Here is a 16,390-nt window from a genome sequence, read left to right as displayed (position 1 = left end):
AGAACACATCCATTTTTATAAGACATAATACCCCAGCAGCTGGGAGCTGGCATCAGGAGGGACCCTTGGGGCGAGGAACCAACACAACCGGGTTCTACTGGCCATCCATAATTAAACTGTAGAACAATCTTTGGAGTTCACTGTAGGCCAATCATCCAATTGTCTGTGTTCACTAGAGGGCAACTGTTGTCGGTGTGGGTAACATGATTTAGGAGTGATACCAGGCAATGACACAGGTAGTAGTATTGGAAGAATTCAGACATGGACCCCATTACCGGTACTTGTCTGTGCCTGAGGGAAAGCAGGCCTGAGTTCAAGTGGGTCCCATGTGGGTCAGTTGGTAGAGCATGGCTCTTGCAACGCCAAGGTTGTGGGTTCGATTCCCACGGGGGACCAGTACGAGAAAATATATGCACTTACTACTGTAAGTCGCTCTGGATAGGAGCGTCATCTAAAATCAAAATGTAAAATGTGGTGTGTAGCTCTACTACAAAATCTGATGCTGTAGAGGTCCTTGGGTTCAACACATCGATCACAGGGACTACGATCTCTCTAGCACAGTCAAGTCAATTAACCTAGTGTCTCTCTTGGAGTGGGGCAGTGTGGGTGTACTCTTCTTCCTCCTAATCATGGCTGGCCTCTACAGGTTGAATCAGCATGGGACCCTCCAACTAGAAATATGTAAATGTCTTCCTCTAATCACAAAGTTGAGATTTATTATGCTGCCATTTTGTCTTTCTTTCTTTCCCCACCTCCTCTCTCTTTTTTCCTCTAGAAAACTTCAACAAGTGAGAACTCTTTCAGTTTAAAGATTGTTGTCTATCACGAAAAATGTGATATCATTCATTCTAATCTAAGGGGGTAAAGAAATACAATGTTTTTGTAAAATCACAAATTGCCTTTCCTTTATTTTGATATTGTCAGTTGGGTGAGAGTGAGAAGAGAACTAATAATAGACTTCAGTGGTCTGATTGATCCTTGAGGAGCCGAGGGACACCCATCTGATGGAAACAATGGTTGGTATGAGAGAGAGAGAGAGAGAGAGAGAGAGAGAGAGAGAGAAGAAAGAAAGAAAGAAAGAAAGAAAGAAAGAAAGAAAGAAAGAAAGAAAGAAAGAAAGAAAGAAAGAAAGAAAGAAAGAAAGAAAGAAAGAAAGAAAGAAAGAAAGAAAGAAAGAAAGAAAGAAAGAAAGAAAGAAAGAAAGAAAGAAGTCTGACAGACAGTGGATTTTGAAATTGCCTTGCACCATCTCTGCTTATTATATTTCACATCTCATTATGTGCCAGGCTTTTTGGAGATGGCTGTTGTTCAGCGAATGTGCCCAGAATAGTAATGATGCTTTTCCTCAGTCAGTCACTCATGTTCATTTGCAGGGCTTAGAAGAAAGAAACAGTGTATTGCTACAACATTCACACATGCATGGAAGCCAGGGTTGGCTAGGTTACTTTCTAAATGTAATCCGTTACCGTTACTAGTTCCTGTCCAATACTGTAATCAGTAACGTAATTTTTGGATTACCCATACCCAGTAACATAATCTGATTACTTTCAGTTACTTTTAGATTACTTTCCCATTAAGAGGCATTAGAAAAGAAGACAAACATTTATATTACCAATTGAACAACATCAATTGCAGGATAAATCAATGTTAGAGTTTACATAGCTGGCTACAAATAGATGTTGCATTTTCCTTTATGGGTTGGTTATGTAGGCTTCTTCTAACCTATTGCTTTCTACTACAGATAATTATACAATTAGGATATATCTTTACATTAAAAACCAAAGTCTGTCAGATTTCCAGTCATTCCAATTAATTGAATATCCCTTGATCTTCAAGAATAGGACTTGGAAATCTGGAAATATAGATTAGCCAAATTGTTTTACCAGAGCATAACACAAAAACGAAGGACTTCTAATCCTACTCTGTTGTTAATGATTTTGTTATCATGGAGGAATGATTGGACTCATTGCTTCAAGTTAAAAAAAGAAATACTGCTCTCATGGAATATGCTGTGTTTACTATAGTCCTATTGTTTACGTTTTGTTGGTGACACTTTGATATCTCGATGATTTGCAGCTGTTTGTCTATCAAAAGCATGTGAGTTTGAGCATTTGTCCATTAGGCCTATGGATGTTTTGGGCACGAATTAGATTGAGCAATAAAAGCCCCACTCATGGTCTTCTTAAATTAAACTTGTTTTTGACCGTATAGAACACAATACAACTCTTATTCCATAGGCTGGGATCCGCACTATGTAGCTGTTGCAAGAGCGCATTTTTCACTGGCTGTCCACTGGTCGCAAAAACAATGATTGATAAGCAGCTTAAACTTCTTAAATTCAACCATTATTGAGATAAAGTACACATATACATTTGTGAACAGCCATCCACAACCACCACAATCTGTAGCCTAAGGCGCAAATAGCTAAATGAGAGAGCAGCAGTGTGATTCACATCAATGCGCTATGTAGATAATAAGTAATATCTGTATCGCCTGTAGGCTACACCACTGCTGTCGTCCTCCAAGTGTTTATTCAAGTTGGATAATCTTTGGATGCTGACAGTCGTTGCACCATTGGAAGACATAGCTTGGACTGTAGCCTACAAAAGCCTATTCCTGCTATTTTCCCGCAATCCATCAAATGCATTTTGTGTGTCATCATAGTGGTCTCTGACTTGTGATCAGACTCGCTCAGGCAGAACAAACTTAAATGTGTGCCTTTTTTCAATGTTGATTTGAATGTGTCAAATATTTTTTTTATCTCAAATCTTTTCTGAATGTTTAAGTAATCCTAGAAGTAATCATCTAGTTTTTCAAAAGGATCTGCAATTTGATTACAATATTTTTGCTGGTAACGTAATGGATTACAGTTACAGTTTTTTTTGTAACCCTAATAAAAGCAGGCGGAGTCACAAGGCCTCATGTCTCAGTATAAGCTTAAATAACATGGCTGTATTGCCTACATTTAATTTATATGTTTATTCACGTGTCTCATCATTCCTTTCCTTTCCCTGAACATGCTGTTCTGTATCTTAACATCGTATCAGTAGTGTGGGTGTGTGATAAACATCAGATCCATCTCTCTACATATGGTGGCTTCTGCCTGTCTGAACCACGGGTCAACTAAATAAGCTGGAGGTGAGTGATTGACAGGTGCAACTGAGTGACAGGTGTACAAAAGAGGAGCGGAGCGTCAAGGTGAAGAGAGGTGGGCGTTTCCATGGTAACGGGGTCAGTTATTAACTTTAATGTTACGGGGAGAGAGTCCAGCGGCTTTCGTTCATTCACTGTTATAAGTAGAACACCATGGGGGCATTTTTACTTTCCTCTGCCAAGCGTTCTGGTTTAGGAGAAAAGTCACTGACCATATGAACTTGTTGCATTGTCAAATTCTCCTTTCACGCCTCGTTACTCTCTAATTTGACGAAGACTCACTGAATCGTCTCCGCAGTCTTAAGTTACTATGGTTCAAAGAACTGTTCTGGATGTGGTTGTCAGTGAAGCTTAGTTGCCCAAAGTAAACCTTCACAGAAACCTTGTGTGATTACTGTAATAACCTGACATCCTCTCAGTGACAAATAGCCCTGTATTGCCCACTTTACTGGTGCTTTACTGTCACACAAACAGACAGCGAAACTGACCCCAATTCTAACCATACGTCTACTCTGAAATGTACTGCAGCAGTAATTACCAAATCACTGTATGGAGCTGCAGTCTTCCATCGTTGAGATACCGGCAGAAAGGTGCGCAGCCACAGGTAGGCCTTGGACACAGTACTGCAGCAGTAATAGACCTGGGCTGGAGCACTGCAGTTTCACTGTGTAGTTTAGCACTCACATTATACCAGGAGAAAATAGCAGCCCAGATGTTCCCGTTACACTTTCAACCGTTGGCTCAGCACTTTCTCATTGAGTAATGAATGACCAACAATCAACCCACTGCATAGAGAAGCAAATGCAAGCTGGCTCCCACCACAACCCCCTTCTGCTCAAGTAGGACATTATGGAGAGCCATAACAATAGTGAAGGGTGGGTAGCCATTTGGAAAAGTGCTTACAGTCTAAAGCCCTGAGTCATAATCCACAGTCCTGTAGCTTCTCCCCCGCAGAGTGGACGATTGTCTGAGAGAGAGTCTCCCCGAGCCTGTGTGGAGTTTCCTTTCTCTCTCTCTTGGACACTGTATTATGTTAGTCTCTGCAGTAGCGTTCATTAATCACCACTATAGCGTTTTACTGCCAGGGAAGGAGGGAGGAAAGGAGGGAGGAAGAGGGGAGGGTCTGTCCCCGTCCCAAAATATGTCGGGATTTATCATAGGCGAGTGAGGAGGCTATTCTATTAGAGCAAGGATACATGTTAAAGCATTAAGCCCTCATAATGCTTAAAAATATTAAGGATTTATTTTCCCGCCTGCCCAAACAGCTCCCTAAGGTAGGCACTTAGATAATGCCAGTGAAGGAAGTGCAAAACCAATGATTCAGGTCTGCTGCCATGTAGATTACTGTAGCTCAACTGGATTTGCTGTGGCACTCCCCTCATCAGTTTAATAAAGACCTCCCTGCTCCTTCCATGTGACCTATCACCATCTTTAGGGACAAGGGCAGTGGATCATCTTCAAGAGACCAGAGTAAAATTGTAATTAATACGATTGTATAGACAGGGGGAACCTGATGCTAGATCAGCACTCGTACTCTGAGACGCTTTATGAATGTGGACCCAGTTCAGATCAGTAAATAACTAAAGGACCATAACATAGAGATATATTTACTGTCTAATACACCAGATTGACAATGTCCTTTCTAGTGTTCTTATTCTAGTACTACGGATTATATAACATGTTAAAGGCTGAATTGCGGAAACCATGCATACTGGGTCAAGGTTGTAGTGGGTGGTTGTTGTTGTTGTTAGTGATGGCGCTATCTTTACTTGTTGAGAATCAAATAATACTGTTTGCCTCCCGCTCCCTCTGTTCACTACATTGGTGTCAGAAGTGGGATGGCGGCCATTGGAATGCACAGCTCGGGGATGTGTGAAGAGGCTGAGGTTAGTCGAAGCACGGGGGGTGCCTTTCCGTTCGGAGGGGGCAGTGTAGTGATCCTCGCTATATCAGCCACGTTACAATTCCCAACAAGTGATGCGTAGGATGTTTGCCTTTCACACCAGGGACCCGGGTTTGCTTCCTGCTCCCTCCGTTCGCTACAATACTAATTCACCCCTCAAAAAGATCATCAATAATGAGAAGGAAGCTTGAATTAGTGCAGCCAGAACAATCCTAATTACCTGAATGGAGAAAAGAGGCTACACTTGACTACCTCCTCTCAACTGTGAGAAACAAGATGGATACTGTTTTCTTAGTTAAGGTTCTTAGTTAAGAGGCAATCCAATGTACTTTGCTTTCATTATAATGAGAAAAATGAATTAAATGTTTGTGTTTTGGGCCAGATGCTGTGTCTCTACAGGATAGGGAGCATAATCAAAGACTGAACTGATTACAGTGTGAAGAGTATTAGTGCTAGCTAGCTGCAGGGCTCAAAGTGGTTGTGTTTTGTAGCCTGGCGCAGGAGGAGGAGAAGCAACAGATTGTATTTGAATACACCATGTGACGTTAGCCACTCAGGCAATACAAGAGAATATTGGTTTGAATTATGAGGAAGGTGTATTCTGGGATCGAGAAAAAAGTGTAACAGATCAGATTTATTTTCATTAAGAGCATTCTGCAACTGGTGTGCTATAGCATTCCTATTGAGGGCTTTTGTATTGATTCGAATCAATTTGTATGATCAATTGCGTGACCAACCTTTTCTAATTGTACATAATGTTATCTGGACTTTAGTATATCAGTATTATCTGCCTGCGTTGGGATGAGCAGAGAGAGAGAGTGGTAGAAAACGCTGCTTTTCTTAATTTAAATTAATTTGCGTAGCCGGTTGTAACACATTGGGGCGTAATTAAATGATATGGCCGGGGCATCTTCGAGCCTAGGCGTATTAGATGTGGTGCCTAATGCGAGCAGGCAAATCCAATCGCTACTATTGATCAGCCACTTGATGTTCTATGCAGTGGCTCCATGCACCTGACCTCCATTTCATTCTCAAGTCATTACAGTCGCCGGGCAGAATTTAGTGTGGCTGCCGGCTATCCAATGATACATACAGAAAGAGGGGAAGGAGGGGGAGTCGTTGGTCACCCCCTTCTCCCTCACAGGTTCAGATCAATGAGGCTGGCTAATGGCTACATGCTAAATATACCTTTCCACTCCAGGCAGAACAGGAGCATCAGTTAGCGCTGCATCAGTTTTATTCTGCCCCGTCCCATAGGGTTTGAGCCGATGAAATGTGGCAGACATTTTGGAGCCAGAGTAGTTACTTATCAATAAGGAACAGATTGGATGAGGGTGGGGATGGGGGTGTGTGCAGAAGGGAAAAGACACAGAGAGAGACAACAATATTGATTACAGTTCCCATTTAAAGAGTTGAGAGTTTGAGACTTTTGGCCCTGGTCTGACAATGTTAAACAATATGATGAGTGGGAAATCGATGAGGTTGGATTGGGGTGGGGGGTGATAGGCCCATTAACCATCCAGGTGTAGGGTTGCCCTGGGAGGACAGTTGCCCAGACCAGACAGTGAACATGCATAATCAATAGGATCAGAGCAAAATATCAATCTGTCTGTGGATATAGACAGAAGAACCTTACACAAGAGAACACTTTCCACAATAAAGCTGTCTGTTTTCCATTGCTGGTGGTCGTGGTACAGACTAGGCAAGTAGCCACAGGACTACAGATGTCCACATGGGGGAAAACTGCATCACTTGGTCTACTAGTCCATTTAAAGAACTAAAGCCCTTACACCTGAGGAGATAGAGGGAAAACAGTGATGCAATCTTCACTTGTCTATTTGAGGACAAGAACCTTCCCTCAGAAACAATCGGAGACCACTAGATGAACAGAGAGCAATACTTCAACACCGTCCTCTCCTGTTGTTCCAAAGCTTCAACACTGTCCTCTCCTGTTGTTCCAAAGCTTCAACTCTGTCCTCTCCTGTTGTTCCAAAGCTTCAACTCTGTCCTCTCCTGTTGTTCCAAACTTCAACTCTGTTCTCTCCTGTTGTTCCAAAGCTTCAACTCTGTCCTCTCCTGTTGTTCCAAAGCTTCAACTCTGTCCTCTCCTGTTGTTACAAAGCTTCAACTCTGTCCTCTCCTGTTGTTCCAAAGCTTCAACTCTGTTCTCTCCTGTTGTTCCAAAGCTTCAACACTGTCCTCTCCTGTTGTTCCAAAGCTTCAACTCTGTTCTCTCCTGTTGTTCCAAAGCTTCAACACTGTCCTCTCCTGTTGTTCCAAAGCTTCAACTCTGTCCTCTCCTGTTGTTCCAAATCTTCAACACTGTCCTCTCCTGTTGTTCCAAAGCTTCAACTCTGTCCTCTCCTGTTGTTCCAAAGTTTCAACTCTGTCCTCTCCTGTTGTTACAAAGCTTCAACTCTGTCCTCTCCTGTTGTTCCAAAGCTTCAACTCTGTCCTCTCCTGTTGTTCCAAAGCTTCAACTCTGTCCTCTCCTGTTGTTCCAAAGCTTCAACACTGTCCTCTCCTGTTGTTCCAAAGCTTCAACTCTGTCCTCTCCTGTTGTTCCAAATCTTCAACTCTGTCCTCTCCTGTTGTTCCAAAGCTTCAACACTGTCCTCTCCTGTTGTTCCAAAGCTTCAACTCTGTCCTCTCCTGTTGTTCCAAAGCTTCAACACTGTCCTCTCCTGTTGTTACAAAGCTTCAACTCTGTCCTCTCCTGTTGTTCCAAAGCTTCAACTCTGTCCTCTCCTGTTGTTCCAAAGCTTCAACTCTGTCCTCTCCTGTTGTTCCAAAGCTTCAACACTGTCCTCTCCTGTTGTTCCAAAGCTTCAACTCTGTCCTCTCATGTTGTTACAAAGCTTCAACACTGTCCTCTCATGTTGTTCCAATGCCTCAACACTGTCCTCTCCTGTTGTTCCAATGCTTCAACAATGTCCTCTCCTGTTGTTCCAAAACTTCAACACTGTCCTCTCCTGTTGCTTCAGTGTTCAACACTTTCCTCTACTGTTGCTACAGTATTGAACACTGTCCTCTCCTGTTGCTACGGTGTTGAACACTGTCCTCTCCTGTTGCAACAGTGTTGAACACTGTCCTCTCATGTTGCTACAGTGTTGAACACTGTCCTCTCCCGTTGCTACAGTGTTGCTCTTTCTAAGAGGAGAAATAGGGAGGGAAACAACATTGCTAGAGGTCAAGACAAACAGGAGACCAGGAGCGAGATGAGAGGAAGGAGGAGGTGTAGGAGGAGAGGGGGAATGAGCAAACAGAAAAGGAGAGGAGGATAGCCAAACAAAGAAGACAGGCAGGACCATGGTGAGAGGGTGGCCAACCCAGTAAGAAGAGGAGGAAAGGGAGAGAAGGGAGAGAAGGGAGGAAAGGGAGAGAAGGGAGGAAAGGGAGAGAAGGGAGAGAAGGGAGGAAAGGGAGAGAAGGGAGAGAAGGGAGGAAAGGGAGAGAAGGGAGAGAAGGGAGAGAAGGAAGAGAAGGGAGGAAAGGGGGAGAAGGGAGGAAATGGGGAGAAGGGAGGGGTTACCAGAGGTGTTACAGAGACTTCAGCTTGGTGGTCTCAGACAAGAAGACGTAGACTGGCCATAACTAGGTCCTTGATATAAATTAAACACCAAAAATATTTTTTACGTGACAATTTAGGCTGCTCACATGAGCACCACAAGGCCTAACTTCACTCATGCTCTGCCGAGGTTTTCCAGCACACAGCTTTTATCTAGTACAGTAGCTATGTTGGTCTACTGTACTTCAAACAACATCTAGGCAGGTTGCTTAGGATTCAAACCCTCAAACTTCAAACCAACTATTGAGAGTAATTAAGACAGCGAGAGACAGAGAGAGAGAGGGAGGGGGGAGGGAGGGAGGGAGATAGAGAGAGAGAGAGAGAGAGAGAGGGGGGGGAGGGAGGGAGGGAGAGAGAGAGAGAGAGAGAGAGAGAGAGAGAGAGAGAGAGAGAGAGAGAGAGAGGGGGGGGGGGGGGGGAGAAGGGGGAAGAAAGAGTAAAAGGGAGTGAGCTAGAGAATATGTGAAAATTCGGAGATAATCCAATGTGAATAGACTTTTTTTGTGTATGGGTGTATGGATGTGCTTGCATGGATGCGTGTGTGTGTGAATGCAGAATGGATGTGTGTGTACGTGCATGTGTGTGAATGCATGTGCTTTCCACTTCTTTCTCTGTACAGGCAGAACAGAACAGAACTGTATATTACGAGCGCTCATTGGACGCAGTCCCCATAATTCGTCACAGAAATCACCCTTCATGCAAGATTAATGTCCCTCTAAAAGCTTCCACTATGAAAGGTTATGAATGGGCTTTAATATAGCTTTGCCTAGAGGATAAGAATCTCATTCTAGTTAGTATACATACTCATTTCTCTTTTTCATTTTCTCTCTCTCTCTCTCTCTCTCTCTCTCTCTCTCTCTCTCTCTCTCTCTCTCTCTCTCTCTCTCTCTCTCTCTCTCCGCTCCCTTTTCTTGCTCTCTATTTCTATCACTTTCTCTCTCTCGTTCTATCTCTTTTCTTTGTCTCTATCTCCTCGCCCTCCTTCACGGCATGCATCATAAGCATGGTATGCATTCACATAATGGAAGGCGATAACACATCAGAATTATACTGTGGAATGTGCTTTCATTTGTCTAACGCTCACAGAGCGTGCACTCTGAAATGGGACTTGGGTGGAAATAAAAGGGATTCTTCACATGAAAAAAATATCATTATGTAAATTAATGCGTAGCATTTCGGACACACTCGATTTATAATTGCATGTCCATGTCCTCTCAGCTGCTAGTGCTTCAAATATGACAAAAAGGGGAACATTTTGTCTACAGTCCCAGTAGAGTGATTCTACTGTCTCTAAACTGTCAGAGTATTGCTGTATGAGTGATTCTACTGTCTTTAGTCTATCAAAGTATGGCTGTGGGGGTGAATCTACTGACTCTAGTCTATCAGAGTATGGCTGTGTGAGTGATTCTACAGTCGCTATCTATCAGAGTATGGGTGTGGGGGTGATTCCACTGTCTCTAGTCTATTACAGCAATGATGTGTGGGTGATTCTACTCTCTCTACTGTATCACAGTATGGCTGTGGGAGTGATTCTATTGTCTTTAATCTATCACAGTATGGCTGTGGGAGTGATTATACTGTCTCTAGTCTAACAGAGTATGGCTGTGTGAGTGATTCTACTATCTCTATATCAGAGTATGGATGTGGGAGTGAATCTACTGTCTCTATATCAGAGTATGGCTGTGGGTGTGATTATATTGTCTTTAGTCTATCATATTATGGATGTGGAGTTGATTACACTGTCTCTATATCATAGTATGGCTGTGGGAGTGATTCTACTGTCTCTATATCAGAGTATGACTGTGGGAGTGATTCCAATATCTCTAGTCTATCACAGTATGGCTGTGGGTGTGATTGTATTGTCTCTAGTCTATCAAAGTATGGCTGTGGGGTGAATCAACTGTCTCTAGTCTATCAAAGTATGGCTGTGGGGTGAATCTACTGTCGCTAGTCTATCAGAGTATTGCTGTGGGAGTATTCTACTGTCTCTAGTCTATCATAGTATGGCTGTGGGAGTTATTCTACTGTCTCTAAACTGCCAGAGTATGGTTGTTGGAGGGATTCTACTGTCTCTAGTCTATCAGAGTTTGGCTGTGGGGGTGATTATATTGTCTCTAGTCTATCATAGCATGGCTGTGAGTGTGATTACACTTTCTCTATATCAGAGTATGGCTGTGGGAGTGAATATACCGTCTCTATATCAGAGTACGGCTGTGGGAGTGATTATACTGTCTCTAGTCTAACATAGTATGGCTGTGTGAGTGATTCTACTGTCTCTATATCAGAGTATGTCTGTGGGAGTGAATCTACTGTCTCTATATCATAGTATGGCTGTGGGGGTGATTCTATTGTCTTTAGTCTATCATATTATGGATGTGGAGGTGATTACACTGTCTCTATATCATGGTATGGCTGTGGGAGTGATTCTACTGTCTCTATATCAGAGTATGACTGTGGGAGTGATTCCAATATCTCTATTTCAGAGTATTGCTGTGGAGGTGATTCTACTGTCTCTAGTCTATCAGAGTATGGATTTGGAAGTGATTCTACTGTCTCTAGTCTATCAGAATATTGCTGTGGGAGTTATTATACTGTCTCTAGTCTATCACAGTCTGGCTTTGGGGTGAATCTACTGTCTCTAGTCTATCAAAGTATGGCTGTGGGGTGAATCTACTGTCTCTAGTCTATCAGAGTATTGCTGTGGGAGTGATTCTACTGTCTCTAGTCTATCATAGTATGGCTGTGGGAGTTATTCTACTGTCTCTAAACTGCCAGAGTATGGTTGTTGGAGGGATTCTACTGTCTCTAGTCTATCAGAGTTTGGCTGTGGGCGTGATTATATTGTCTCTAGTCTATCATAGCATGGCTGTGAGGGTGATTACACTTTCTCTATATCAGAGTATGGCTGTGGGAGTGAATATACTGTCTCTATATCAGAGTACGGCTGTGGGAGTGATTATACTGTCTCTAGTCTAACATTGTATGGCTGTGTGAGTGATTCTACTGTATCTATATCAGAGTATGGCTGTGGGAGTGAATCTACTGTCTCTATATCAGAGTATGGCTGTGGGTGTGATTATATTGTCTTTAGTCTATCATATTATGGATGTGGAGTTGATTACACTGTCTCTATATCATAGTATGGCTGTGGGAGTGATTCTACTGTCTCTATATCAGAGTATGACTGTGGGAGTGATTCCAATATCTCTAGTCTATCACAGTATGGCTGTGGGTGTGATTGTATTGTCTCTAGTCTATCAAAGTATGGCTGTGGGGTGAATCAACTGTCTCTAGTCTATCAAAGTATGGCTGTGGGGTGAATCTACTGTCGCTAGTCTATCAGAGTATTGCTGTGGGAGTGATTCTACTGTCTCTAGTCTATCATAGTATGGCTGTGGGAGTTATTCTACTGTCTCTAAACTGCCAGAGTATGGTTGTTGGAGGGATTCTACTGTCTCTAGTCTATCAGAGTTTGGCTGTGGGGGTGATTATATTGTCTCTAGTCTATCATAGCATGGCTGTGAGTGTGATTACACTTTCTCTATATCAGAGTATGGCTGTGGGAGTGAATATACCGTCTCTATATCAGAGTACGGCTGTGGGAGTGATTATACTGTCTCTAGTCTAACATAGTATGGCTGTGGGGGTGATTCTATTGTCTTTAGTCTATCATATTATGGATGTGGAGGTGATTACACTGTCTCTATATCATGGTATGGCTGTGGGAGTGATTCTACTGTCTCTATATCAGAGTATGACTGTGGGAGTGATTCCAATATCTCTATTTCAGAGTATTGCTGTGGAGGTGATTCTACTGTCTCTAGTCTATCAGAGTATGGATTTGGAAGTGATTCTACTGTCTCTAGTCTATCAGAATATTGCTGTGGGAGTTATTATACTGTCTCTAGTCTATCACAGTCTGGCTTTGGGGTGAATCTACTGTCTCTAGTCTATCAAAGTATGGCTGTGGGGTGAATCTACTGTCTCTAGTCTATCAAAGTATGGCTGTGGGGTGAATCTACTGTCTCTAGTCTATCAGAGTATTGCTGTGGGAGTGATTCTACTGTCTCTAGTCTATCATAGTATGGCTGTGGGAGTTATTCTACTGTCTCTAAACTGCCAGAGTATGGTTGTTGGAGGGATTCTACTGTCTCTAGTCTATCAGAGTTTGGCTGTGGGCGTGATTATATTGTCTCTAGTCTATCATAGCATGGCTGTGAGGGTGATTACACTTTCTCTATATCAGAGTATGGCTGTGGGAGTGAATATACTGTCTCTATATCAGAGTACGGCTGTGGGAGTGATTATACTGTCTCTAGTCTAACATTGTATGGCTGTGTGAGTGATTCTACTGTATCTATATCAGAGTATGGCTGTGGGAGTGAATCTACTGTCTCTATATCAGAGTATGGCTGTGGGTGTGATTATATTGTCTTTAGTCTATCATATTATGGATGTGGAGTTGATTACACTGTCTCTATATCATAGTATGGCTGTGGGAGTGATTCTACTGTCTCTATATCAGAGTATGACTGTGGGAGTGATTCCAATATCTCTAGTCTATCACAGTATGGCTGTGGGTGTGATTGTATTGTCTCTAGTCTATCAAAGTATGGCTGTGGGGTGAATCAACTGTCTCTAGTCTATCAAAGTATGGCTGTGGGGTGAATCTACTGTCGCTAGTCTATCAGAGTATTGCTGTGGGAGTGATTCTACTGTCTCTAGTCTATCATAGTATGGCTGTGGGAGTTATTCTACTGTCTCTAAACTGCCAGAGTATGGTTGTTGGAGGGATTCTACTGTCTCTAGTCTATCAGAGTTTGGCTGTGGGGGTGATTATATTGTCTCTAGTCTATCATAGCATGGCTGTGAGTGTGATTACACTTTCTCTATATCAGAGTATGGCTGTGGGAGTGAATATACCGTCTCTATATCAGAGTACGGCTGTGGGAGTGATTATACTGTCTCTAGTCTAACATAGTATGGCTGTGGTGGTGATTCTATTGTCTTTAGTCTATCATATTATGGATGTGGAGGTGATTACACTGTCTCTATATCATGGTATGGCTGTGGGAGTGATTCTACTGTCTCTATATCAGAGTATGACTGTGGGAGTGATTCCAATATCTCTATTTCAGAGTATTGCTGTGGAGGTGATTCTACTGTCTCTAGTCTATCAGAGTATGGATTTGGAAGTGATTCTACTGTCTCTAGTCTATCAGAATATTGCTGTGGGAGTTATTATACTGTCTCTAGTCTATCACAGTCTGGCTTTGGGGTGAATCTACTGTCTCTAGTCTATCAAAGTATGGCTGTGGGGTGAATCTACTGTCTCTAGTCTATCAAAGTATGGCTGTGGGGTGAATCTACTGTCTCTAGTCTATCAGAGTATTGCTGTGGGAGTGATTCTACTGTCTCTAGTCTATCATAGTATGGCTGTGGGAGTTATTCTACTGTCTCTAAACTGCCAGAGTATGGTTGTTGGAGGGATTCTACTGTCTCTAGTCTATCAGAGTTTGGCTGTGGGCGTGATTATATTGTCTCTAGTCTATCATAGCATGGCTGTGAGGGTGATTACACTTTCTCTATATCAGAGTATGGCTGTGGGAGTGAATATACTGTCTCTATATCAGAGTACGGCTGTGGGAGTGATTATACTGTCTCTAGTCTAACATTGTATGGCTGTGTGAGTGATTCTACTGTATCTATATCAGAGTATGGCTGTGGGAGTGAATCTACTGTCTCTATATCAGAGTATGGCTGTGGGGGTGATTCTACTGTCTCTGGTCTATCGGTTTATGGCTGTGGTGGTGATTCTATTGTCTCTAGTCTATCATATTATGGATGTGGGGGTGATTACACTGTCTCTATATCATAGTATGGCTGTGGGAGTGATTCTACTGTCTCTATATCAGAGTACGGCTGTGGGGGTGATTCTAATGTCTCTATATCAGAGTATGGCTTTGGGGGTGAATCTACTGTCTCTAGTCTATCAGAGTATGGCTGTGGGGTAAATCTACTGTCTCTAGTCTATCAGAGTATTGCTGTGTGAGTTATTCTACTGTCTGTAGTCTATCAGAGTATGGCTGTGTGAGTGATTCTACTGTCTCTAGTCTATCAAAGTATGGCTGTGGGGGTGAATCTACTGTCTCTAGTCTATCAGAGTATTGCTGTGGGAGTGATTATACTGTCTCTAGTCTATCACAGTATGGCTGTGGGAGTGATTCTACTCTCTCTAGTCTATCATAGTATGGCTGTGGGGTGATTCTACTGTCTCTATATAAGAGTATGGCTGTGGGAGTGATTCTAAAGTCTACATATCAGAGTATGGCTGTGGGAGTGATTCTATTGTCTTTAGCCTATCAGAGTATGGTTGTCGGAGTGATTCTACTGTCTCTAGTCTATCAGAGTATTTGCTGTGGGGGTGATTCTACTGTCTTTAGTTTATTAGAGTATGGCTGTGGGGGTGAGTCTACGCTCTCTAGTCTATCACAGTATGGCTGTGGGGGTGATTCTACTGTCTCTATATCAGAGTATGACTCTGGGAGTGATTCCAAAATCTCTATTTAAGAGTATGGCTGTGGAAGTGATTCTACTGTCTCTAGTCTATCAAAGTATGGCTGTGGGGTGTATCTACTTTCTCTAGTGTATCAGAGTATGGTTGTGGGAGGGATTCTACTGTCTGTAGTCTATCAGAGTATGGCTGTGTGAGTGATTCTACTGTCTCTAGTCTATCAAAGTATGGCTGTGGGGTGAATCTACTGTCTCTAGTCTATCAAAGTATGGCTGTGGGGTGAATCTACTGTCTCTAGTCTATCAGAGTATGGCTGTGGGAGTGAATATACTGTCTCTATATCAGAGTACGGCTGTGGGAGTGATTATACTGTCTCTAGTCTAACATTGTATGGCTGTGTGAGTGATTCTACTGTATCTATATCAGAGTATGGCTGTGGGAGTGAATCTACTGTCTCTATATCAGAGTATGGCTGTGGGTGTGATTATATTGTCTTTAGTCTATCATATTATGGATGTGGAGTTGATTACACTGTCTCTATATCATAGTATGGCTGTGGGAGTGATTCTACTGTCTCTATATCAGAGTATGACTGTGGGAGTGATTCCAATATCTCTAGTCTATCACAGTATGGCTGTGGGTGTGATTGTATTGTCTCTAGTCTATCAAAGTATGGCTGTGGGGTGAATCAACTGTCTCTAGTCTATCAAAGTATGGCTGTGGGGTGAATCTACTGTCGCTAGTCTATCAGAGTATTGCTGTGGGAGTGATTCTACTGTCTCTAGTCTATCATAGTATGGCTGTGGGAGTTATTCTACTGTCTCTAAACTGCCAGAGTATGGTTGTTGGAGGGATTCTACTGTCTCTAGTCTATCAGAGTTTGGCTGTGGGGGTGATTATATTGTCTCTAGTCTATCATAGCATGGCTGTGAGTGTGATTACACTTTCTCTATATCAGAGTATGGCTGTGGGAGTGAATATACCGTCTCTATATCAGAGTACGGCTGTGGGAGTGATTATACTGTCTCTAGTCTAACATAGTATGGCTGTGGGGGTGATTCTATTGTCTTTAGTCTATCATATTATGGATGTGGAGGTGATTACACTGTCTCTATATCATGGTATGGCTGTGGGAGTGATTCTACTGTCTCTATATCAGAGTATGACTGTGGGAGTGATTCCAATATCTCTATTTCAGAGTATTGCTGTGGAGGTGATTCTACTGTCTCTAGTCTATCAGAGTATGGATTTG

This window comes from Coregonus lavaretus, assembly GCF_964263955.1.
Source record: "Coregonus lavaretus genome assembly, chromosome: 29".
Lineage (NCBI taxonomy): Eukaryota > Metazoa > Chordata > Actinopteri > Salmoniformes > Salmonidae > Coregonus > Coregonus lavaretus.
Note: the sequence above shows the minus strand (reverse complement) of the source record.